Source organism: Psammomys obesus, unplaced genomic scaffold (genome assembly GCF_907164565.1).
Source record: "Psammomys obesus unplaced genomic scaffold, mPsaObe1.curated_primary_1811, whole genome shotgun sequence".
NCBI lineage: Eukaryota > Metazoa > Chordata > Mammalia > Rodentia > Muridae > Psammomys > Psammomys obesus.
The window spans coordinates 45131774-45157709 of NW_026585504.1; the positions used below are offsets into that span (position 1 = coordinate 45131774).

Sequence of the window (25936 nt, forward strand, 5' to 3'; positions counted from 1 at the left end):
TCTTTCTTTCTTTCTTTCTTTCTTTCTTTCTTTCTTTCTTTCTTTCTATTAGTCACATTTTATTAACTCTGTATCTCGGCTGTATCCCTTTCCCTCATTCCCTCCCAAACCCTCCCTCCCTCCCTCCTTCATCTCCTCCCTGCCCCTTTCCAAATCCAGTGTATAGATTTCATTATGCTTATCATATCTTATAAGTCTATATGAGTGAGTATATACCATGTGTGTCTCTTAAATTACGTTGCTCACGTTCCAATTTACTTTAGAGTGGTCTACACTGAACAGCCAACAAGTTTTTCCCATAACAGCTTTCATATACTGGAAAACACTTGTAGCAGAATTTAAATGTCACCTGTAATCTGGAATACTTTTTTCTTGATCTTATTTTGAAACATTCTAGATTTGTTTAACTTCATTTCAATCATTTAATTTCCATTTCTAAAACTAGATAAAAAAAAATTTACTATCTCAACTCAACTCTTGTGTGAATTATCTCAATACTACCTGAATCAAGATGACTTTTCATCTGCAGCGTTTCCAACTGTGTTCCGTCTTATACTAAAATCAGAAAATCCTTTTGGAATGAAAACCTATTATTTTCAATTTTAGGGGTGTCTAATAATTTACTAGCACACATAAATAGAGTTATTTTTGCTGTGCTAATGTGAGACTTTATATAAACTATTATAGTTCTAGAAAAAAAATACATAATCTTTTCACCTAAGTGATCAAATACCAACACAAAGCTGATTTGTTTGTTGGTTGCAAACATGAGCATTAGAATGGCTAACTCTTATTTTTAAAATTAGTTTTGTTTTCTTTCAGTTGCTTGTAAAGCCCCTGATTCTCTTCTCCTCACTCACCTGGTAGCTCCATTTGCTTTTGCTTGCTACTCTGTTCTTTTGTTTGCAAATACAGTTCTTTTTTTTTTTTTTTTTTTTTTTTTTATTTTTTCTTTTTAGTTACATTTTCTTAACTCCGTGTCCCAGCTGTATCCCGCTCCCTCATTCCCTCCCCAACCCCACACTCCCTCCCTGGTCTCCTCCCTGCCCCTTTCCAAGTCCCCTGATAGGGGAGGACCTCCTCCCATTTCATCTGTCCCTGTTTTATCAGGTATCTTCAGGGCTGGCTGCAAAGTCCTCCTCTGTGGCCTAACAGACTGCTCCTCCCCTGGGGGGAGGTGTCAAACAGCCTGCCCTTGAGATCCTGTTAGAAATAGTCCGTGTCCCCCTTACTTTGGAAAACTACTTGGTTACTGAGCTACCACAGGCCACATCCGAGCAGAAGTTCTAGGTTATATCCATAGATGGTCCTTGGTTGAGTTTCAGTCTCAGAAAAGACCCTGTGCCCAGATATATTTGTGCCTTGAACTTATGACAGGAGTCTACCACAAAAGGCATCTGAAAGACTCTACCTAGCAGTGTTTCAAAGCAGACACTAAGACTCATAACCAAACCCTCGGCAGAGTGCAGGGAATCATATGAAAGAAGGGAAGTTAGTATGATATGGAAAGGATAGGAGCTCTACAAGGAGCAAATACAGTTCTTACAGATCACTAGAGCTCAGCTGTGCACAATACCTATTTTTTATTTATGGATAGATACCATGCAACTGTGAATTACAAGGCAGCAGGAATGGAATAATAATGAACTCATTTGCAGTGAGGTGGACTCATTATCATGCCAGCTGCTGATAGTCTCCAGCCCGGAATTCTTCCTGGCAAACAAGGTCCCAGGGGAAAGTCTTCAGTCTAGCTAAAGAAAATAATATTGCACTGCACAAGTCTCTTTAAATCTGGCACTTATTGATTTAATAATAATAGTATAGCATTTCAAGGAAAACTCATATTTGTTTTCCACTGGTAGCTGTTTTTTTTTTTTTGCGAATATGTATTTGCGTGTATACACATGTACATATATATGTATATGTACATGTACATCTTGTATAGTAGCTTGTTATCATCTTGCATAGCCTTAGCTTAAATATTGCATGATAATTATATTTGAGACATGAATCCTGAAAATTCAAATGCGATTATGCAAAAGCCATATAAAATATCAATTTGATTTTTAAGTAAAATAAATTATACACTGTTTCCACAAACAAGGCCTTACGGAGATATTATCAACTTCACACTCAAATGCACATGTATTCCTGGTTACATGCTCGCATCTCAAAAGCCATTACAGGCTTTATTAAGTACAGTGGGACCATGACACTTCATTGCGTTCTTTTAATACACACTTCATTAGACTTTGATTCTCAGGCACTGACATGAGCAATGTTTGCTGCAGAATAACACACACCCAGAGATGACATCACCTGACTGACAGAACTTATTTTACTTCTTGTTTCAAGACACATGCTTGACATGAGATTATGAAATTTACCTAGAGTTTTCAGTAGCCTACCTACACAGGAAAACTGAATTGTGTTCTCTTTGTTTCTTTACACAATGTATACCATCATGATTATCACCAGCATGAGCTGCCGCTCAGTATAATGTTAAATATTTTCTTTCCTTACAACTCGTTCCAAGTAGAGTTTCTACCTACACTATAGAAAGCTGTTAAGTACATTAAAAAATAACTATAGCAATATGTTTCAGACCTATTGTGCATGTGCCTCATAACTTTCTGTGATGGATTATGCTGTTCCTTTGTCTCACTTGGCAAAATGTTCTGAGATACTGAGGAAATAAACATAATTTCCCCAAAATGAAAAATAATAATTTCAAAGGCTTTACTATCCTTAAATAAACCAATTTCAAAATTTTGAAATATTTTTAACATGTTTAGAAAAAAAAGTGCCATAGCAAAAAAATTTAAATTAACACAATTCTTTTATTTCCCTAATATACTTAATAATTCTTGTTTCCTACCTTCATCTGCTTTATCAGAAAGAAATTGTCCCATATTTAACATAAAGATGAAACTGTTTGCAGAATGTCAAAGAATGCTAGAATGAGCCTCTCCTATTTAAAATACTTCATAGAGTATTCAGTTATGTAGGAGCTATTGAATGCTTCCCTCTCTTGTTATAAATATTTCTCTAAAGTATTTCTCTACAATATTAAAATACTTCAACTACACATTTAGGAAGTTCATTTTGTTGTTTCCTAAAGTGCTCACTACAAAACGTGTCGACATTTTAACACAGTATGATGAGCTTTCTCTTTCCTCTTTTTCTAAGCCAGCACTTCAGACTGGGGTTGAACACACACAAGACGTAAGTGATGGTAGGAAGGGTTGGCACCGTTGAATCATATATCATTTTATCTGACAACCTGTTTACATGAAGCAAGTACATTTTGCAAGTGTCATTCTATTTTTGTGCCTGATTTTAGGAAATGTATACATCTCCTAGGAGATTCAAACAAGTGTACAGGGAGTATGCACTTTAAACTATTAAGTAAACTATTTTTAAATAGGTAGCTGAATGTGTATGGCGCTGCAGTATGGATGACACCTATAGGCATGCCAGTTGTAGGATGTAGTGCCAATCTGTGAGAGATAATTTAGCAATGGGAGCATCTGGCCTCTTGGCAAGGTCTTTAAGCATTTTTCTTGGCACTGGTTAGTTATTCCTACATTGATCACTTGATAATACATTTTAAAAGGTTTATGGTTTCCTTGGCTAATATTTATCTTTTTCTGTTTTAAATCAATGTTGCCCTTATTAGGTCAAATACAGTGTGTGTGTGTGTGTGTGTGTGTGTGTGTGTGTGTGTGTGTAATATAAGTCCCTCATAACTTTACTAATAGTCTGAAAAATAAAAATAAACAATTTTGAGTCATTCAGAAGATATCTATGATATTGGTTCCTGTCCTGTTTCCTCTCTTCCACTGCTTCTGGTGTCTATCCTGTTTTCCCTTCTGAATGAGGATTAAGCATCTTCCCCAAGGTCCTCCTTTTTTATTTTTTTAGCTTCTTTATGAAGGTAGATTTTAGTATGTTTATCCTAAATTATATGGCTAATATCCACTTATAAGTGAGTATATTCAATGTGTGTCTGCCTACTTCTGGGTTATCTCACTCAGTATGGTATTTTCTAGTTCCATCCATTTGCTTGCAAGTTTCACTCCACCCAGTAGGGGATTAAAGCAGATGCAGAGACCCACAACCAAACTTTGGGCAGAGTGGAAGGAATCTTATGAACAGGAAAGGAGAGGAGGATTTGGAGGGGACAAGAGCTCCAAAAGGAGACCAAAAAAGCCTAAAAATCTGTCCCCAGGTGGGTCTGCAAAATTGATGCACCAATCAAGGACTATGCATAGAGAGGACCTAGACCCCCTGCTCAGATGTAGCTTATAGCTCAGTCTCCAAATGAGTCCCCAAGGGAGCAGGGGCAGTCTCTGACATGAACTTGGTTGCCTGTAATTTACTTCGTTGTGGCAAGGTCGTCTTACTAGGCCACAGAGGAAGAGGACTCAGGCAGTCCTGCTAAGACTTGACAGGCTAGTGTCTGATAGTAGGAGAAAAAGAGTTCCCATTTTAGTACACTATTAGAGGGAGGAAGGGACCTGAAGGAGATGAGGGAGTGGGCTACAGTAGGAATACAAAGTGAATAAATTGTTAAAAAAAATAATATTGTTGGTATAATGTTCTTGTGAAATGTATACACTTTAGCCTTGTTCATTCAAACACTGATTTCTCTACCCACTACCTGGTTTCAATCGGTACACTGCATTGTGATGCTTATTCTAAGCATCACCTGTCTCAAGTTAGTGTAAACATGCCACCATTTTTTCTCTGTATTGTCAATAAAACAAAAAACGACAATGCTGAGCAATTTCGAGAATAGTGTGGGACATCCTGGTCTGGAGAGGAGAAGGAAGCAAGGAGGAAGAAAGGAAAACAAGATCAGCAGGAGAGGACTTCAGACCATGAGAAGAGATGAACCAGACCTAAGATATGACTAAAAGCAAGTATAATGGGTGAAATCTGAATAGTAGGAAACTATGCAGGCTTGGAAGTTTAGGATGGAGTAACTATTGCTTAGCATTGTGCTCTAGGATAATTAAATAAATCCTAGTCTCTGTGTGGTGATTTGTGTATGCATCTGGTTTAGGAATAACCACTGCTTAACTAAAAGATAAATCAACAATAAATATTATTAACCCATAAGATACTACTATGAAAGGTGTTCCTTATATCTGTACCAGACTGAAACTATATTTCGTCAGTATGATGAAATATATGTTTATAAGTTTGTTAAGTAATAATTGATAACTAACAATCTAACACTAAAATCTTGAACTACAAAAGTTAACCATTGAAAAGAAAGTTCAAAAGACCCTCACAGGAAAGATGTTTTTAGTCTGGTCCAATTGACTGGAGAATTCAAAAAGAGTTGTGAGAAAATACGAATGGAGTGAGTAATATTAGGTGCAGATGAGTCATCTGAGTTATGCAGACATGGTTAATGATTTTACAAAGCATTGCCAAAGAGCTGTGCCATAAGTGATAAAAGGGGTTCTTCCTTGTGAACCCATTCCAACTTAAATCTCTTTTTAAAAATTCCAGGCCATCCTGATGGGATCTGATATGCTAGGGTCAGACAGTAGGGGAGGACGGCTCCTCCTATCAGTGGACTAGGGAAGAAGGATAGGGGAGGAAGAGGTGGGAGGGTGAGACTGGGAGGAGATGAGGGAGGGGGCTACAACTGGGATACAAAGTGAATAAATTGTAAATAGTAGTAGTAATGAAAAAGTTTGGACTTTAGAATTAAGGTATAAAATTTTAATTATCAATTTTATATTCTATAAAGTATGAGTTCATATTTACATTCAAGTATTCTTGGAGTTACAAATACACCTCTTTCAGAATAAGTATCTGTTTAGGTACACACGTATGAATTAGATTGATGTAATCCTGGTGCTTCCTCCCACCTTGTGCCCACACACATGTCAAGACAGTCACTACTAAACCTTGAACTTCTTCCATTAATCTTTAGCTTGAGGCTCAGTTCCTAACTTGAACTGGCCACAGAGTGTGGCCTAAATCAATATAGATGAGATCTTAAATAAGCTTAAGCATCCTCATGTCATTCATGTGACAGTAATTGTCATAAGAAAGAGTTAACGGGGCCTCCTCAGTGGAATGCACAGTGAGTGTAGCCTACTCAGACAACTCACAGCTAACTCAGTAGAAAATTCCATACAAACAGAATTCTTCTTGCATCATGGAAAGGCACTGATAAGTCACATTCACATGTGTAGAGTGTAATTTTCCATTCCTACATGGAAACAAAGATAAGTCTTCTCATAACTTCTAGTTTCACAGAGAATTCGATATTATGTGTATGTGTGTACTTTAGATAGAGTTGATTTTTAATAAGAAAAACAAAAAAAAAACAAGCCATCAAAGAAAATGAAACATTAAAAAAAAAACAGTAATGAGGAAATGCATAAAATGTTCTTTTCTAGGGCTAGATTAATATGTTTATAAACAGAAAATTCAAATGTAAAGAAAAACTCATATTTTAAAAGTTTTAAATTTAAATAAACTGTACAACCACAGCATTATATCAAATAGATCTTTTGGTTAATATTGATCTGTAATGCTTTGTTCACTGTGTACAATAATAATCACAGAAATTATAACTTTAAATAGAAGTTCCATTTGGCTGTTGATACTGAAGGCATTATGTAAATGTAATTTCACACATTGTTCATTTTTTGTAGTGGTGTTGATGTAAAGAAAGCCATAGCAATGCTAAAGAAAAAAATACAATTATGTCTAATACATTCCACATGATAAAAATTATGTTAATATATATGTGTTTCTCATATTTTACTTTTAAATGTTGTAAAGACAACATCTTATAATTTTGCTGTACATATGAAAGACTTTATTGTACAGTATTGAAGAAAAGACTACACAGTCAACTAATGGAGCTGTTCAATCTGGATAGCCACATGTAGAGGCACAAAACATGATTGTTACCTCTTAATAGGCACAAAACTCAACTCCAAGTGAATCAAGGGTATTAACGTAAGAACAAACACCATTAATTTTATAGAGTAGAAAGTAGGCAATATGCCTGAAATCATCGCATCAGGAAAGAACTTTCTGCCCGGGACCTTGGTAGTATAGGCATTTAGATCAATACTTCATAAATGGAACCTCATTAAAGTAAAAAAAAAAAAAAAAAAAAAAAAAAAGCTTTTATACAACAAAGACATCATCACTCAAGTAATGAAACAGAACACAATACTGGAAATAATCTTTAACATTTGACATAAAATTTCCATCTAGCATGTATTTAAAAAGCTCAGAAAAAATAAAAATCAAAAAACAACTCAATTAAAATTTGGTCAAGAATTTAAAAAGGGTTCTCCAAAAATGAGATACTAATTTTAAAACTGCTAAACATCCTTAGCCACCAGGGAAATGCAAGTTAAAACTACTTCAAAACTTCCCGTTATCCAAGTCAAAATAGTTAAGGTCTCAAAATCAACTGAGAACAGATGCTAGAGAGGATTCAAGGAAAGGCAAACACTTATTCACCAATTCTGGCAGTGTGAACTCATGCTGCCAATATGGAAAACAAGGTGGAACATCTCCAGAAAGTGAAAAATAAATCTATCTCATGATCTACATATACTGCTCTTAGGCATATACACTTATATCTACTGCAAAGATACACAACTCATCTATGTTCATGTCTGTTCTATTGACACATAAGAATTTGAAATAGCACAAGGCCCATCAACTAATCAATGGATAAAATTTGTAATACATTCTTACATTTAACTGTTAAGACAAATGGAATTCACATATACATAAACACAGTTTAAATAAATCGTTCTAATCGAGATAACCAATACCAGGAAAGAGAAATGCCACATGCTTTCTATTATTTGTGAATAAAAGTTAGTTTTGAAACTTTGAATATGAGTGTCTAATTTGAAATGCCCATGAGTAAGTAGTCATGGTGCTGAGACACTTACCAGGAGGAGGGGAAATATTGAAAGATATTTGATTATACTGTGACCCCTGAGATTGTGTTGTTTACTGGAAAAACCTCTTTCTAGTTGTGGGGTGGTTCAGTCCTAGCATATACGCTAAATATAAGATCTAGACTCCAACCAGCAGGGGATTGAAGCAGATGACAAGACTCACAGCCAAACTTTGGACAGAGCTCAGGGAGTCTTTTGGATGAAGGGGTATATAAAAGGACCGGGAGGGGACAGGAGCCACCGGATGAAACCAACAAAGCCATAGAAGAATCAGGGCCCAGGGAGGACTGCAGAGAATGATGCATCAACCAAAGATTCTACATAGAGAGGATACAGAGTCCCTGCCCAAATATGGCACATAGATAGTTCAGTCTCCACGTGGAATTCCTAGTAAGAGGAGCAGGGGCTGTTTCTGACATGAGCTCGGTTGCCTTTTCCATGAACACTTTTCCCTTTCAGAGCTATCTAGCCAGCCCACAAAAGAAGAGGATCCGGGAAGTCCTGATATGACCTGATGGGCTAGGGTCAGACAATAGGGAAGGAAGACTTCCTCTATCAGTGGACTAGGGAAAGGGGATAGCATAGGAAGAGGAAGGGAGGGTGGAACCAAGAGGGCATGTGGGAGAGAGCTACAACTGCAATACAAAGTGAATAAACTCTAAATAATAATAATACTCACATAAAAAAAAAATTAGCCCTAGATCAAGAGGCAGAGCAAGCAACCAGTTTGCAGGGAGTGAACATATGAAAGAAAAAAAAACATACGGATTAAGAGGAAGTTAGAAGGACAGATAGAGAAATTAGAGAGACACAAAGGAAGTAGAAGGAAAGCACATTTGGTCTGAGAGATTTTTGAGACAGTATGGAGAAAGAGCTTTTCCCTTTTGACCTTGGCTGAGGATGAAGGTCCTCTGTGTGCTTTTTCTGCCTCTCTGAGCTGGCAGACTTCCACTCCAGCATGTGACTCCCAAGTCTTTATTGGAAAAATCGAGCAATTGAGATTTTGTTAAAAACGAGGACATAGAATGGGGCAATGATGAAAAATAGACTAGAAAAGGTGAAAAGACGTGAAGGCTGGTAAAGCATGGCGGAGGAGAGTTTAAAGGGAGGGATAACTAACACTAGCGATCTTTCCCAGAAGTCATATGGAATCCTACTACGGAGGAAGCTTCCTAAATTATGTGCATACACATATATGAAAACGAACATGAATGTAGTTAATTCAGTGACAATGCCCCTCCTTGACAACAAGGTAATAAATATCCACAGTGCCAGCAATGAATTTCCTCTTTTGGAGGTGTTGGTCAGAAAAGAATCATAAACCCCGAACAGTACAGGATATCGCCAGTGCTTCTGTTTTTCTTTCTGAATTTAACAATCAGACTATTGCTGAAAAGACAAAATATTTGAGGCATAGAGCATGGGGAAATTAAGCTGGTATTGAAGTAGGAGCTTTATTTTTATTGGCTACTTGTCATAGTGAAGGCACATAATAGGTATGATACTTTAGGAGGAAAGTAATAATCAATTCCTTTGAGCTATGAACCTTGGGAGCAATAATAATAACTGGTCTAGAAATATATGCCCACTGGAGCAATACTAGACGGAATATTATGGGACTAATCAACCACTTCCATATTTAATTTAAAGCACACTCCACAAGATGAAACTGATACTTGACACCATAATTGGTGCCTAAGAACCTATTGCTAGACAAGTCTGTCATACGCCATAGGGAATATAATATTAAAACAATTCCTAAAGATTTACCATTACAACCAGAGATTAATACATCTCTCAACTTCCATAAAACAATCTTCTATTTGCAGTAAATGACAATACAGCATTTCAAAACTGGTCAAAGTGTAGAAAATAAGAGACTGGAATCCGCTGCCCAAAACGGGACATCTATGTTATATCCTGTCCTCTCATAATCATTCATCATGGAAGAGAGGATATAAGATCATAAGAGCTAGATAAAGTGGATGGCTCTAAAGAAAATGTGCTTTTTGGACACAGCAGCACAGTTGCACTTATGCACAAGAATTATGCAGGCTCAAGCCAGATAAATTCTCACCGTAGATGGTAGATATGGGCACAGATTCTTACTCCTCCTTGAGAAGCTGTTTGATAGCTGCTAGAGGAATGGAGGATCAAATTTTTAAAGGTTTGATGATTCTCCCTCCAAACACAGACAAATTGTCAGGTCAATCATTTTCTGGTAGATGGACACGTACAAGAGAGTACATGGAAATTGCACATTTGACTCTATGTTTTTGAAAACAGTGGACACCAACTTGGATAGGGAGGAAAGAAGGTCTGAGTAAAGTTAGAAAGAATTTTAAATATGATGAATTAGACTGAATTTCAGAAATCTAATACTTTCTAAAAAATTAAATAAATCCTTAGAAATGATAAATAACACTGTTGAAACATGTTTGGCAACCACCTAGATACCTGTACAATATGTACACAGAGTTTCATTACTTATACAAGAATTTACAGTTTATTACGTCAGATTACACACTTATATATGATTTGAAACTATATATGTAGCATACAACTAAAACAATATTCATTGAGAAGTGAAAACATTCTGCGTGAAATTCTATGTTTGAATTATATATGTTCATATACATATATAAAATGTTAATATATATTTTGTGAATCCATTATGGTTATATATACACAGAGATTTAAAATGATTTACACTAAATTCTTGTACATAGTGGGTGAATTTATTTTGTTAGGTTGTTTCTGCTCTATTGTCAATAATCATACCAGAATCTATTGCTTTAAAAAAAAAAAGATTTATTTATTTATTATTTATACAACATTCTGCTTGCATGTGTGCCTACATGCCAGAAGAGGGCACCAGATCTCATTATAGATGGTTATGAGCCACCACGTGGCTCCTGGGAATTGAACTCAGGACCTTTGAAAGAGGGAAGAGCAGTCAGTGCTATTAACCTCCAAACCATCTCTCTAGCCCCTCAGAATCTATTCTTTACAAATCAAAATCTTCTCTGCAGCTTTAGATTTAAGTTCTGTGATCTTTTATTGCTTTAATTTATTCCACACTTAATTACTTTTAAATATTTTTCCACACATATCAGTAAGTTTGATAATAGAAATAAATAGATGGTATCTGGACAAGGCTTAGTGATGAAAGCAAAAGAAGTGAAACACATAACAAAGCCCCGCCTCTTGGACAGTGATGGGTTTCAAGAATGATTGTGGTTGCTCTTGATTGTATAAGTTTTGTTACTCAAATCCACTTTAGCTGGCAAACATGACCCAGAAAAACATTTACTAAAGATAATTTGTATTTTATTTTCGCCATTTACTTGGTCTCTGAATGTTTTGTAATCTGTATTGATAGCTCAAACAGATGTGTTTTCTTTAAAATCTATTCTGTTTACTTTCAGAACATTTTTATCACCATCAAAGAGTTTCCCCTAATGAGTCCATAGTCACTACCTACTCTTCCCCCTTCCAGCTGCTTGCAACCACTAATTCACATCCTTTTTCCTCTGTGGAATTGCCTACCCTGTATATTTCATGTAAATGTATTCATATGGTATGTGGGCTAAGAGTGACTTCTGGCATTTTTTTTCCAATACAATAATTTTATTATTTTTTGGGAATTTTGTATAGTACTACCAGATCACATTCACTTTCTATTTCTTCCAGGGCTTCCCTCCCACTCTCACCCTTGAACTCCCCCAGACAAACATGCATGCACAAACACACACATAAACAAACACACAAGCACACACATCACCAAGTCCAGTTTGTGTTGCTCATCCTCATTGGTGCACGGTCAAACTTCCAAAGGACAGCCCCTTAAGGAAATGGAGTCCTTTCTTGTCTCCCTGAACCACTAACACTACCACCCCTGCCAGAACTCGTCAGTTGTGAAGAGCTATATACTTCAGCATTTCTATCACAATTTCAAAGCTATCACACACACATATATATATGTATGTGTGTAGGAGAGGGAAGGCAGAATGTTGTCACAGAAGCTTTCAACCTCTCTCATTTTCAGTTACGAGTCTACAGTCATAGATACCACTGGGAGGAGAAAAAAAAAAAAAAAACTTTCCTTCCCATAGCAGTTGGTAGCAGCTTAGATCATAGACCTCTACATAGATTCTAGTAGTAGCTTGAATCACAGACAAACAAAAATCAAAAGACAAACTGGGAAAAAAATTAAATCATTAAGACAAACAAAATAAACAAAACCACAACACACACACACACACACACACACAAATATGGAGCCTATTTTGTGTTGACCAGTTTCTCCTGGGCATGGGCCTATCCTCAATTGAACACTCACTGCCACTCCATTGAAGAAAAATGATTCCCTCCTGCCAGCAGACACCAACTGCAAATACTTTCTTAGTTAGAGATGGGAATTAGTGTGCACATTCTCTTTCCAGTACTGGGATTCTGTCTGACTTGAACACATGCATGCATGTATTTTCCATACTGTTACAGTCACTGCGAGTTCATCTGTGTATTCATCCCTCTATGTCTGGAAACATCGTCTCCTAAGTCATCTGCCATTTCTGAATTTTCTATCTTTTCACCTACTCTTCAGCCTAGATCCCTGAGTTTTGAGGGGAGGGATTTGATAAAGACATCCTATTAATACTGAGTATTACAAGTTCTCTCATTCTCTGTTATTAGTTATGGATCCTTTTTGTTAATTACCATCTACTTCAAGAATAAGATTCTCTGATGAGGGTTAAATGTTACTCTTTTCTATAAATACTGCAATATGTCCTTAGAAGTCATTTCATAGCTATGTCCATGTGGTAGTTTGAATAACAGTACCTTCCATAGGCTGATGTATTTGCATGTTTGGTCCGCAGTTCGAAGTGTTTGGGAAGGATGATGAGGTGTGGAGCTTACTTGGAGGAATTGTCACTGGGTTTGGGTTTTGAGGTTTCAAAGTCTATGCCATTCTGTCAGTTCTCTCTCTTTCCCTCATGCTTGTGAAACATATATAAGGGACAGCTTTACATGGTAACATGACTGCCTACCTTCTGAATGTTCTTTGCCAAATGATCATGGACTCATCTTCTGAAACTACAAACCCCAATAAACGTGTTCTTCTATATGTTGCCCTGATTATGCTATCATTGCACAGCAATAGAAAAGTAACTAAAACACTTAATTTAGCAGAATAATAGTAGTAAGTTTTTCTCTAGATTCACAAAAGATCTAATCTAAGATTATTGAATTCTTGAAGAGTATAAGGCATTGGTTTCATTTCAAGGAGTGAGCCTTAAATCCAACTGAGAGGTAGCTGGTTACTCCAGTATAATCTGTACCATTATTGAACCTTTATATCATGCAGGCAGGTCTCAGGAGTAGGTCACAGGATTTGCAGCTGGATGATATTGATGATTATTTTTCCCTCCAGCAGTTTACAACTTAGCTTGAAGAGACATGAATGCAAGTCAGCAGGAGTGATACTTCTAGCTGGCTAAAAGTTTAGGTTTTATTTAACGACATAAATTATTTATGTCTTCAGCAATAAGGGATTATCATTAATTTATAGAAAATAATCAACAGCCCAGAAAATAGCCTCTGATTATGGATTATGGTGTAGGGAGTTTTTGAATTCCCTTTGTCAAAAGCTTCAACAATTCTGGCACTGGAAGTTTTATTTGGTGGGAAAAAAATATATAGTTGAGGTATTATATCCTCCATTATAAGTTGACTCTATTTAAACAATCTTTATTTTTTTATAAAGTTTATAGTAGTAGGTTTCTGTATTTTGCTGCTTTATTCATTATAGCCAGGAGTTAGAAACAGACTAGATGTTCATCGATTAATGAGTGGTTAATAAAAGTATTAAACTGTAAAGAAAATTAAAATTATGAAAAATTCAGGTAAATTGATGTAGCTGGAAACAATCAACCCGAGTCTGGTATCCAAGACCAAGAGTGTGTAGGCAACTTGGAAGGGACCAGGTGAGGGAAGAGCAGCTTTGAACTATGGGAATGAAATATGGTGTTATAAAGAAAAGCATAGGAAGCTTGGTTAGCAGGATAACGTGGGGAGCTGAGTGGAAGGTCAAGGTAAAGGAGTGACTATAAGGAGGGAAAGATAACTAACAGTAAATACTATTGAAAATCTATATGGATAAAAGAAAAAGAAAATGGTAAGAGAGTCATGATGGCAAATATATTACTAAATGTGTTCTTCCTTTCTCATCAAAATTTACTTGTGCATTTTATAATGTTCAGGTTGTTTGTAATTATATTTCAATAACCTTGTTTTAAATTAGTGAAACAATGTTTCATATAACATTTCATATTTTTATTTTAAATTATATAAATATTTTATGGAGCATTACATTAATTTTTTTTCATGCCTTAAAAATCTACATGGAGACTTGCTTCTGAAAAAATATGTATACGGGATTTAAATGGAGTTCCCCTATAATCAGGAATGTAGTGTATCACTAGATATCACATACGATCAAGTGAAAGTCTGTCACCAGGTAGAGTTACATTTTATTCATTTGGACAAAGCCTCCATGGAGCCCTCCCTTTCCACACATAGCATCACAGGCTATTGCCAGTCCTATTGCTACCCTCCACCCTGTTAGTAAGGCCCTGCTGTTGAAGATATCATTCACTCATGCCTTCAAATATGAAGAAATAAAGCCAATGTCCAGCTAGAAGTTTTATCACTACTTAGTAGCGTAAGCTGTGCTGGAAGATACTATGCATGTTACAGAAAGAGAAAGGTAATTATCAAAGTTGCATAGCTGTTACATCTGTGACAAACAATATTCTCCTGTCAGCAATATATTCTGGTTCAAAAGCGGCACAAATGTTTTGACAGTAACTCTCCACATTTTGACTGGTTTTATGTTCCACTCCATGGGATGAAACCCATTCCTGACACTGTTAAAATAGCCAAGAACTTGGGACACTAGACAGTTCCTGGGCCCTGTGAAAAAATTTACTAATGTTTTCTTGCTAAATGAACATAAAAGAAGACCTAAGAGCAGATTATTATACCCATAGTTCATTGCATCATTCGTCTCTCCTCAGAGAATATAGATCCCACAACTGGACAGAGTGCAGACACTGAGAGACCATGCATCACGCAGGACTAAACGGACTACTTTTTATAACACACATTCTCTCACGGCTCAGGGACATATGTGCTTGAGAAAGTCCACATATGGTAAGAACCAGAGTGATGAATGACTCCAAGATGATCTAGATACAATAGGACTGGTTCCCATATGAACCCCCACATTGTAACGGTATAAACAAGTCCTGAACAAACTAGGACACACAGAATCTTGGTACAGAGAAGGGGAAGGAAGCATCAAGTCCTACCCCTAAACAGGAGGTTATTCGCAATTGATTCCCACTGGCTAATATAAAATCGAATCTGTTTGTGTTTGGATTTTTGTTTCTTTGATTGACTGACTGATTGATTGACACTGTGTATGGCTTTGTTTGGATTTTTTTGTCTTTTGAAGTTTTTCTTTCTATATTGTTGCTGTTTGTTTTTATATTTTTCTAAAAATGAAAAAGAACATGCAGTTGGAGTAAGGTGGTGGAAAAGAGCTGGGAGGAGCTTTATAGAAAAATAGAATTTATGAGAAGGGTATTAAATATAATTGTATAACATTTTTAAAGCAAATAAATATATACAAATAAGTAAATCACCTTTCAGAACAAATAGTATAAAGGCAAACATTAAAATAATTAAATTTAGTATCACCAATTGATTATTAACTCAGTGTCTCTATCTATATTCATGAAATATATAAGCTTTTATTATAATTAAGTAAAGTTTTAACCTTCTAAATTATTTTCATGTTGAAGAATTACTTTTGACCACAAGTTTGTTACAGTTAAAAATATTCTACCTGAAAGTGTCCCATGAGATGTAGTTATTTCAATATTGGTGTCACTGAAAATAAAGCCATAATAAAAGCCAATAGTTATCTTAGTCACACAATAAAATAATTGTCCCATTTTCTTCCTTAATGTTAAAGCAATAACCCATAGTAGAACTATGAACACCCATTTCATTATAGCTCCAAATGGAAACATGATGTCTTATCACTTCTACTTTGAGTTTGAAAAGATGAATATTAAGTGTGGTTTTTGAGCCAACACCATGATTTGTAAGAGGTGTTCTTACATTCTTCTTAGTAATAACAAAAACCACAATAATTACTGTTGAATATTTGTAGATCACAGGCTAGAACAGGTTTGTGTGTTTGTGTGTGTGTGTGTGTGTGTGTGTGTGTAAAGAATATTTGAACATTGTCTAAAAAATTACCTAATATTCTCAATAAAATATTTTATTCTATCTTTTTCCATTCTAAAGGGAGTCTTCTTGAATGGGAGCTGTTTTCTGTGTTGTGACTCTTCGATTCCTGGGATCAAGGGTTCCCTGTGCTTCAAGGCATTTTATGCTAATCCTCTTTGACTAAATGCGACTCCTCATCTGGCTGGAAATCAAGAATGTCAAAGTCCTAACTCCCTTGTCATGCAGCGTTTTACAGATCGTCACATTAATTATCGTTCTTTCACACAGAGACTGCGAGTGTTCATGCAGTACCACAAACCACAATGGAGCTCAAGTATCTCTGTATTCAGCTCTCTATTAGTTATAACAAATAACAACTTCCAAAGAAAAGATTTCATCTATAAACCTCCTCCATGATGTTTCTTTATCTCAAGCATCCACTGCATAACAGGGCAATAATGAGAATTTGTAAATAAAAGATTAAAAGCCCTATGCTTTAAATTTCATTTTCTTATTCAATCTGAACTTCCCTTTGTAACTATTATCTGAATTTAATAACATTTTTTCTTTACTATTAGTATAAAGGGAGCTTAAAATTAAAGTATACCTTATAAACTTGTTACATGCCATTAAGGAGTTCTGTTTTATGACCTTCCCAGAGTGTACATACGTGTATGTGAGAAATAAATACATTTTGTATATTAGGGCAACTTACTATTCATAGAGCTTCTGAAAAAGTAAGTTGTATTTGATCATCAATATGGATTTCCACAATTTAAATATCTTTTTTTGCTGTTGTTTAAAAGTGTTATTTTTTATATTTTGCTGTAATTATTAATATCAGATAATCTGCTTATTATAGGTTTCAAGGCATAACCTGTTGTGTTTCAGATTGGCTCAAATTCTTTCAATAGCTGGGAATGACCTTGAACTTTTAATCCAACTGACTCTGTACGGTCTAGGTATTTTTCCCCTTTTTTATTATCATTTGTTACAATTTATTCAATTTGTACTCCTGCTGTGGTCCTCTACTTCCCAAACTCACCCTCCCTCCTTCTATTCCCCCTATGCCCTTCCCCTAGTCTACTGATAGGGGGAGGTCCTCCTTCCCTTTCACCTGACCCTAGCCTATCATGTCTCATCAGGACTGGTTGCATTGTCTTCGTCTGTGGCCTGACAAAGCTGGCCCCCTGAAAGAGGAGGTCATCAGAGAGCCTGAGACTGAATTCATGCCAGAGAAAATCCCTGCTCCCATTATTAGGGACCCCACTTGGAGACTGAGTCTGTAGGCTACATCTGAGCCAGGATTTTAGGTCCTCTCTACACATTATCCTTCATAGGGGTATCATTTCCTTCAGGGACCCCAGGGCTCAGTTATTATTATTTTTTACTCTGTTGGTCTCCTTTTGAAGCCACTGTCCCTTCCAGGTCTTTCTATCTCTCCCTTCTTTCATAAAATTCCATGCATTCTGCCCAAAGTTTGTCTCAGCCTCTTCTTCAATACCCCAATATCAGCAGAGTCCTTCAGAGTCCTCAGTGGCAGGCTCCTGTCCTGTTCCCTGTCTCCTCCCTCTTCTGGTGTCTATTGCACTTGTCCTTCTGAATGAGGATTGAACATCTTCCCTAGGGTCCTCCTCAAAGTTTAGCTTCTTTAGGAGTATTGATTCTATAAGTTTATCCTATAGTATATGGCTTATAACCAACTATGTGTGAGTATATACCAGGTGTGTCTTGCTATTTTGGGGCTACCTCACTCAAGATGATCTTTTCTAGTTTCTACCATATACCTGCAAATTTCATGATTTTTATGTTTTTAAGAGCTAGTAGTATTCCATTGTGTAAATGTACCACAGTTTCTGTACCCATTCCTTTGAGAAGGGGCAGCTAGTTGCTTTTGTTGTTGTTGCTGTTGTTTTAATTTTTATTTATTTTTTTTGAGCTTCTGGCTATTACAAATAGAGCTGCTACGAACATGGTTGAGCAAATGTCCTTGTTGTATAGTTGAAAATATTTTAGATGTATGCCTAGGAGTGTTATAGCTGGATCTTGAGGAAGCACTATTCCTAATTTTCTGCGAAAGCACCAGATTGATTACCAGTGTGGTTGTACAAGTTTACATCCCACCAGCAGTGGAGAAGGGTTGCCCTTTCTCCACACACTCTCTAGCATGTGCTGTTACTTGAGTTTTTTAACTTAGCCATTCTAATGGGTGTAAGGTGAATTCTCAGAGTTCTTTTGATTTGCATCTCCCTGATAAATAAGGACATTGAATATTTCTTTGTTTCTCTGCCATTTGATATTCCTCTATTGAAAATTCTCTATTTAGCTCTTACCCCAGTTTTAATTGGATTACTTGGTTTGTTGGTATTTAACTTCTTAAGTTCTTTATATACTCTGGATATTAGCCTTTTTTTCAATATAGGGTTGGTGAAGATCTTTTTCCAGTCTGTAGGCTGTCATTTTGTTCTGATGCCAGTATCCTTTGCTTTACAGAAGCTTTTCACTTTCATGAGGTCCGATTTATTGATTGTTGATCTTAGAGCCTGTGATGTTGGTGTTCTGTTCAGGAAGTTGTCTCCTGTGCCAATGAGTTCAAGGCTCTTCTCCATTTTTTTCTTCTAACAAGTTTAGTGTGTCTGGTTTTATACTGAGGCTTAACTTAGACTTTAGTTTTGTGCAGGGTGAAATATATATATCTATTTGCATTTTTCTACATGTAGACATCCAGTTAGACCAGCACCATTTGTTGAATATTCTATAATTTTTACATTATTGTTGTGGCTTCTTTGTCAAAAATCAAGTATTCATATGTGTATGGTTTTATGTCTTCTATTTGATTCCATTGATCACCATTTTGTTTCTATGGCAGTACCATGCAGTTTGTATGACTGTTGCTGTATAGTATAGCTTGAGATCAGGTATGGAGATACCTCCAGAAAATCTGTTTTTGTACAGGATTGTTTTAGCAATTCCGGGATTTTTGTTTTTCCATATGAAATTGACAATTGTTCTTTCAAGTTCTGTAAAGAATTTTTTTCGTATTTTGATGGGAATTGTAGATTGCTTTTTGTAAAATTGCCATTTCACTATGTTAATCCTACCAATCCATGAGCGTGAGAGATCTTTCCATCTTCTGATATCTTCTTCATTTCTTTCTTCAGAAACTTGAATTTTGTTTTGTTTTCATGCAGGGAGGGCTTTCACTTGCTTCGTTAAAGTTACACCAAGATACTTTATCTTATTTGTGGCTGTTATGAAGGGTGTTGTTTCCCTAACTTCTTTATCAGCCCTTTTGTCTTTTGTATATAGGATGGCTTCAGAATTTTTTGAGTTAATTTGTATCCAGTCACTTTGCTGAAGGTGTTTATCAGCTGCAGAAATTCTGTGGTAAAATTTTTGGAGTCACTCATGTATACTAACATATCATCTGCAAATAGTGATACTTTGATTTCTTCCTTTTTGATTTGTATCCCGTTGATCTCGTTTACTTGTCTTATTGCTCTTGCTAGGACTTCAAAGGCTATATTGCAGAGATAAGGAGAGAGTGAGCAGCCTTGCCTTGTCTCTGATTTCAGTGGGATTGATTTAAGTTTCTCTCCCTTTTGTTTGATGTTGGCTATAGGCTTGCTGTATATTGTTTAGATATATGCCTTGTATCCCTAATGTCACCAAAACTTTAAATAGGAACTGGGGTTGAATTTCCTCAAATGCCTTTTCAGCATCTAAGAAGAGGATCATGTGTTTTTTTTTTCCCTTTCAGTTTGTTTGTATGGTAAATTATATTGATTGATTTTCATATGTTGGACCACCCTTGCATGCCTGGGATGAAGCCTAGTTGGCCCTGGTGGATGATATCTTTAATGTACTCTTGGATTCAGTTTAGGAGTATTTTATTATTTTTGCATCAATGTTTCTAAGAGAAATAGGTCTGAATTTCTCTTTCTTGGTTGGGTCTTTGTGAGCTTTAGCTATCAAGGTGACTATGGCATAGAATGAGACTGGTAATGTTCCTTCAGTTTCCATTTTATGGAATAGTTTGAAGAGTATTGGCGTCAGCTCTTTGAAAATCTGGTAGAATTCTGCACTGAAACAATCAGACCATGGGATTTTTTTTTTTTTTTTCAAAGAGACTTTCGATAACTGCTTCTACTTCCTTGGGAGATGGGACTGTTTAATGTCCTGCCCCACAGGGCAAGTTGAGCAGGGTTACCTGAAGGAGGGACTGGGAATGACAGGGACAGAGATGGGAGGAATGGAGTCAAGACAGGATTCTGATCAAGACTCGTTTATTCAACACTCAGATAGCATTTTTAAAACAAAAAGCCAGAAGCAACTTCCTTAAAGTAAAAACAACATCAGTCAGTAAAAATTTGCCCAATAGTTCACTTGCAGAAAACTTCCCTATTTAAGAACAGACAGTGGTAAGAACATCTGTTTCTGCAAGGTCTCTGAGACTAACTTCCATGCTAAAAGTTAGGTAAAGTAGTAAAATTCCATAAGCTGACTCTTTCAGTTTAATCTATTTATCTAATCTATTAGGTATCATCATGACTAGCTGGATTGTCCTCCTCTGTGGCCTGGTTAGGCTGCTTCCCCCTGGGGGGTGATCAAAGAGCCAGCCACTGAGTTCATGTCACAGACAGCCCCTGTTCCTCTTACTAGAGAACCCCGAGGACACTGAGCAGCCATGGGCTACATCTGTGCAGAGCTTCTAGGTTATCTCCATTCATGGTCCTTGATTGGAGTAACAGTCTCAGAAAAGACCCCTGTGCCCAGGATTTTTGTTTCTGTTGCTCTCCTTGTGGAGCTCCCATAAATTTCCTCTGTTTCTGTTGTTATGTCCCCTTTTTCATTTCTGATTTTGCTTACTTGGATAGTTTCTCTCTGCCTTTTAGTTAGTTTGGCTAAGTGTTTTCAATCATGTTGATTTTCTCAGAGAACAAGCTTTTGGTTTCATTGATTCTTTGAATTGATTTATTTATTTCTAGTTTATTGATTTCAGCTCTGAGTTTGATTATTTCCAACTGTCTACTTCTCTTGGGTGCGTCTGCTTCTATTTTTCTTCTAGGGCTTTCAGGTATGCCATTAAGTTGCTTGAGAAGTCTCAATTTTTTTTCTGGAGGCACTTAGTGCTATGAGCTTTCCTCTTAGCACTGCTTTCATTGTGTCCCCTAAGTTTGGGTAAGTTGTGCCTTGTTTTTCATTGAATTTTAGGAAGTTTCTAATTCCTTTTTTTTTTATGTCTTCCCTGATCCAGTTTTCGAGAGGATTAATTTCCATGCATTTCTTTGTTATTTTTGTTGTTTGGATCTAGTTTAGGCCATGGTGGTCTGATAGGACACAAATGATTATTTTAATCTTCTTGTATCTTTTGAGTTTTGCTTTATGTCCAACTATATGGACAATTTTTGAGATGGTTTCATGGGGTGCTGAGAAGAAGGTATAATCTTTTGAGTTTGGAAGAAATGTCTGTAGACTTCTATTAGGTCCATTTGATTTAGTACCACTTTAAGTGACCTTATTTCCTTATTAAGCTTCTGTCTAGATGATCTGACCCTTGGTGAGAGTGGAGTGTTGAAGTCTCCCACTATTAAGGTATTGGGATTGATATGTGATTTCAGCTTTAATTATGTCCCTCCTAATCTTTTTGATTAATTTTGGTTGAAGGTCTATTTATTAGATATTAGGATAGCTACGCAAGCTTTTTTTTGGGGGGTCCATTTTCTTGAAAAAAATTTCCAGCCCTTTACTCTGAGGTTTTATCTGTCTTTGTTGCAGAGGTGTGTTTCTTGGATGCAACAGAATGTTGGGTCCTATTTCCACAACCATTCTGTTAGTCTGTGCCTTTTTATTGGAGAGATGAGTCTATTGATGTTGATAGATAATAGTGACCAATGAATATTAGTTCCTTTTACTGTGGATTTGGTGGTGATACTGTGGCTTTTTTTTTTTTTTCTTGTTTTCCTTTGACTTTTTGTTGTGAAGTTATCTATGTCCTGTGTTTTCTTGGTTGATTTTGTTCGATTCGAGTTTTCCTTATAGTATCTTCTTTAGGGCTGGGTTGCTGTGTAGATATTGTTTATGTTTGTTTTGTCATGGAATATTTCGTTTTCTCCATCTATGCTGATTGACAGCTTTGTAGGGTATAGTAGTCTGGTTTGGCATTTGTGGTCTCTTAGAGTCTGCATGTCATCTGTTCAGGCTCTTCTGGCTTTCATGTTTTCCACTGACAAGTCTGGTGTGATTCTGATAGGTCTACCTTTATATGCTACTTGGCCTTGCTTTTACTTTTTTTCCTTCATTCTCTAGATTTAGTGTTTTGACTATTATGTGCCATGAAGAGTTTCATTTCTGCTCTAGTCTATTTGATGTTCTGTAGGCCTTTTGTATGTATGTGGACATCCCTTTCTTTAAGTTGGGAAAATTTTCTTCTATGATTTTCTTGAAAATGTTTTTTGGACTTTGGAATCTTCATCATGTATTCCTATTATTCTTAGATTTTGTCTTTTTACATTGTGCTTGAGTTCATGAATGTTTTGTGTTTGGGCCTTTTCTGATTTTATTTTTTCTTTGAGAGATGTATCAATTTCTGCAATTGTATCTTCAGCACCAGAGATTCTCTCTTCCATCTCTTGTATTCTACTGGTTATGCTTAGCTTTGTGGTTCATGATCTTTTTTCTAAGTTCTTCAGCTCCAGGGTTTTCTCTGTTTGTGTTTTCTTTATTGATTCTAATTCTGTTTTCACATCTTGTACCATTTCCATTTCCTTCATCTGTTTGAATTTGGATTCCTGTCTTTCTATGATGGCATCATTTTTTTTTTTCATTTCCTCTTTATGTGTCCCTATTCGTTTGGCTATATTTGACTGTATTTCTTTGAGAGTTTTGTTTGTTTTCTCTTTACCTGCCTCTAATAACTCGATAAGCATAGCTTTAAAATAATTTTCCTGTGTTTTCAATAAATTAAAATATCCATTGATTTGTGGGGTGGCTGCTGAATCCATGTTGTCCTGTTTTTCGTTGGATATGTTCTTATCCTGGCCTTGAGTCCCCTGATGGTTAGCAGCCTTTACTATTTATTACTGGAGCCTGTACTGCAGACTAGGTCAGTCTGTCTCTGGAGTCTGGAGTATTCTTCAGGAAGATGTGAGAGGTTTGAGAGTGGGTGTTGTTGGTGTTTCAGACGCAGCTAAGGGAGGAAGGTCAAGTGCAGGAGTATGCATGGGTGTGTGCCTGCCTGGAAGGGTGAAGTAAAAAGGAGAAGTCTAAGTGCGGGTTGTAGTGGAGGATCTGTTCACAGGCACAGTGGGTATGATCAGGTTTCCTGAATGGCGCAGTGGCCCACAGGCCTTTCTCGTTATTGTGCTCCAAGTGTTCTGATCTGTCTGGGATGTGTCATCTTGGTTCCAGGAATTGTTTGGCCGGACTCCATAGTGAGACTGCCAGAAGAGGGTCTTCATTGTTGTGAACGCTGTCCCAGAGATTCCTAGGTTGCCCACAGTGGGGGTGGGAGGAAGGATTCTCTGTCTGGAGACTAGTGTAGAGGGACTCCAGTCTGGGGCTCTGTATGTACCTTCTTGGAGAAGCACTCACCCTCCGGCCTTTGTGGAAAGCACAGAGGGCCTGTGAGTTCCCTTGTAAGATGATGTGGTAAGTTCAGAGAGCCCACATTTTTCAACTCTCAGATTTAGGTCCAGTGTTTGTTAGAGTAAGGAGGTACACAGTACCTGGGGTTATGCACTCTCCACCGCTGTTGCAGCTGTTGCCGCGGGAGTCAGGGCAGGTATAGTTGAAAGTGCAGGAAATAGATAGTCGGCCACTCTCAGACATAGGGTGTATGTGGGGTATGTCCCAGCTCAGGGGTTGACCCCTCTAGGCTGAGAAGCCTCAAAGTTGATGCTCTGGCTTCAGCCACCCATTCACTCACCGGTTTTGGAGATTTGGATCTTCTGCCCTTCAGAAATGGTGCTCACTGTTCGCCACCATCTTGGAGTCTCCTGTACTGGCTAGTTTTACGTCATCCTGACATAAGCCAGAGTCTTCTGAAAGCAGGGAACCTCAATACTTCCATACAATCGGGATGTAGACGAGCCTTTGGGCCATTTTCTTAATTGGTAATTCACTAGGTAGAGCCTAGTCCCTTGTGTATTTGAATACTTGTGGGGTGGGTTCTAGAAGAAAGCAGGCTGAGTAAGTAAGTAGGACTCTTCTTTGTCTTTTGCATCAGCACCTGCCTCCATAATTTGACGATTAATCGTGATGTGAAATTTCCAGCTTGCTTTTGAGTTATGGTGTGACACCACAGCAAAGGTAACCTCAAGAGAGAAGTTGGTACCAACATAGTGGGGTACTTCTGCAAGACCATGTTTTAGGGAGGGTTGCATAATGGCTTTGCAACTTTGAGCTTAAAATCCACTGAGTGTTGGGAGCACAGTGAGCGGTTATATAGAAGCTTAAAAGATAAGAATTATGGGATCATAACAGATAATGGAGGCCTGGCTTGTGAGGTTTTGCAGGGAAGACTCTAGTGGGTCACTACAATCTATGATAATTCTGTGTAAATTTGTGAATGTATGAAGAATCTGTGGTGTCTGGTTAGCAGCAGCTGAGGAGTTACCACGATTAACAAGAGACTGGCTCCATTGAAGTTACTGGGACAATTGATAGTGATTAGCTGAAACTGAGAAATTAGCCATGATTAAGATGGGAGCAACATTCTTGAAGTGAAATCTTCTGGGAATTGTTTCCTCAGGATCAGGAAGCAGAAGGTGTGTTCTAAAGGTAGGTGAGGTTTTTCCCTGGCTGACGGGTAAACTTAGTAACATAAGAGTCACTTAGGTAATACTGCTTTTGAAGGCATGAAGGGGTCATGGAAATGCTGAGGCCAGAATGGAGCCTCTGAAGGGAGTCCAGGAGACTCTATTGATTAAAATGCAGTGAGGAACCCCAGAAACTTGAAAGATGCCAGTACGATGGGATGACCACCAAGGACAGAAGCAGAGATGGAGTGCAGGCAGCTGGAGACTAGAAGCGTTATGTGTGCTGCAAAGGTCGGAGCTGAAGAAGTGACCCAAGACCTTTGTTGGAACCAAGAAGATTGGGTGTGAACCCTCAACTTTGAACACTGAGCTACTTATACTGCTTGAGATTGATTTTGCTTTGTTCAGATTGTGGCCGGGCTCTGGTTCTTCCCTCTAGAAAAAAGTTTTGACTTAGTTTTCATTTTTATAGGAGCCCACAGATAAAAGACATTGAGTTTTAATGTGATTGTAGATTTTATTTATTTTTTCTTTTTATTAATTTTTTCTTTCTTCTAAATTTTGCTTTCTGCTAAAACTTCACTATATAAATGCACATTTTAGTAAATTATTTCTTTGGGTTTGACCACTTTTCCTATCAGCAAACACTGAATAACTTATTTTTTTTTCATTTTTTTTATTAATTACACTTTATTCATTTTGTATCCCCCCATAAGCCCCCCCTCCTCCCCTGCCGATCCCACCCTCCCTCCCTTTCTGCAAATATTTTAATAAAAACTCAAAGTCATCTACCAGATACTCTGCTACTGTGGACTTAAGGCTGATTTCTTTGAGAAATTACATATTCATTCTTCAGACTCCAGTGTGATGATTTTGCAAAAGAACCATTAGAGGGTAATTGTTTTATTACCACAC

At 37.0% G+C, this 25936-nt stretch overlaps 1 pseudogene; it reads right to left on the reverse strand.

The window, feature by feature from the left end:
• LOC129673298 (uncharacterized protein CFAP68-like) overlaps positions 1 to 24092 on the reverse strand; it is a 54483-nt pseudogene extending 30391 nt beyond the window's left edge.
• Positions 24093 to 25936: the final 1844 nt, after the last annotated feature.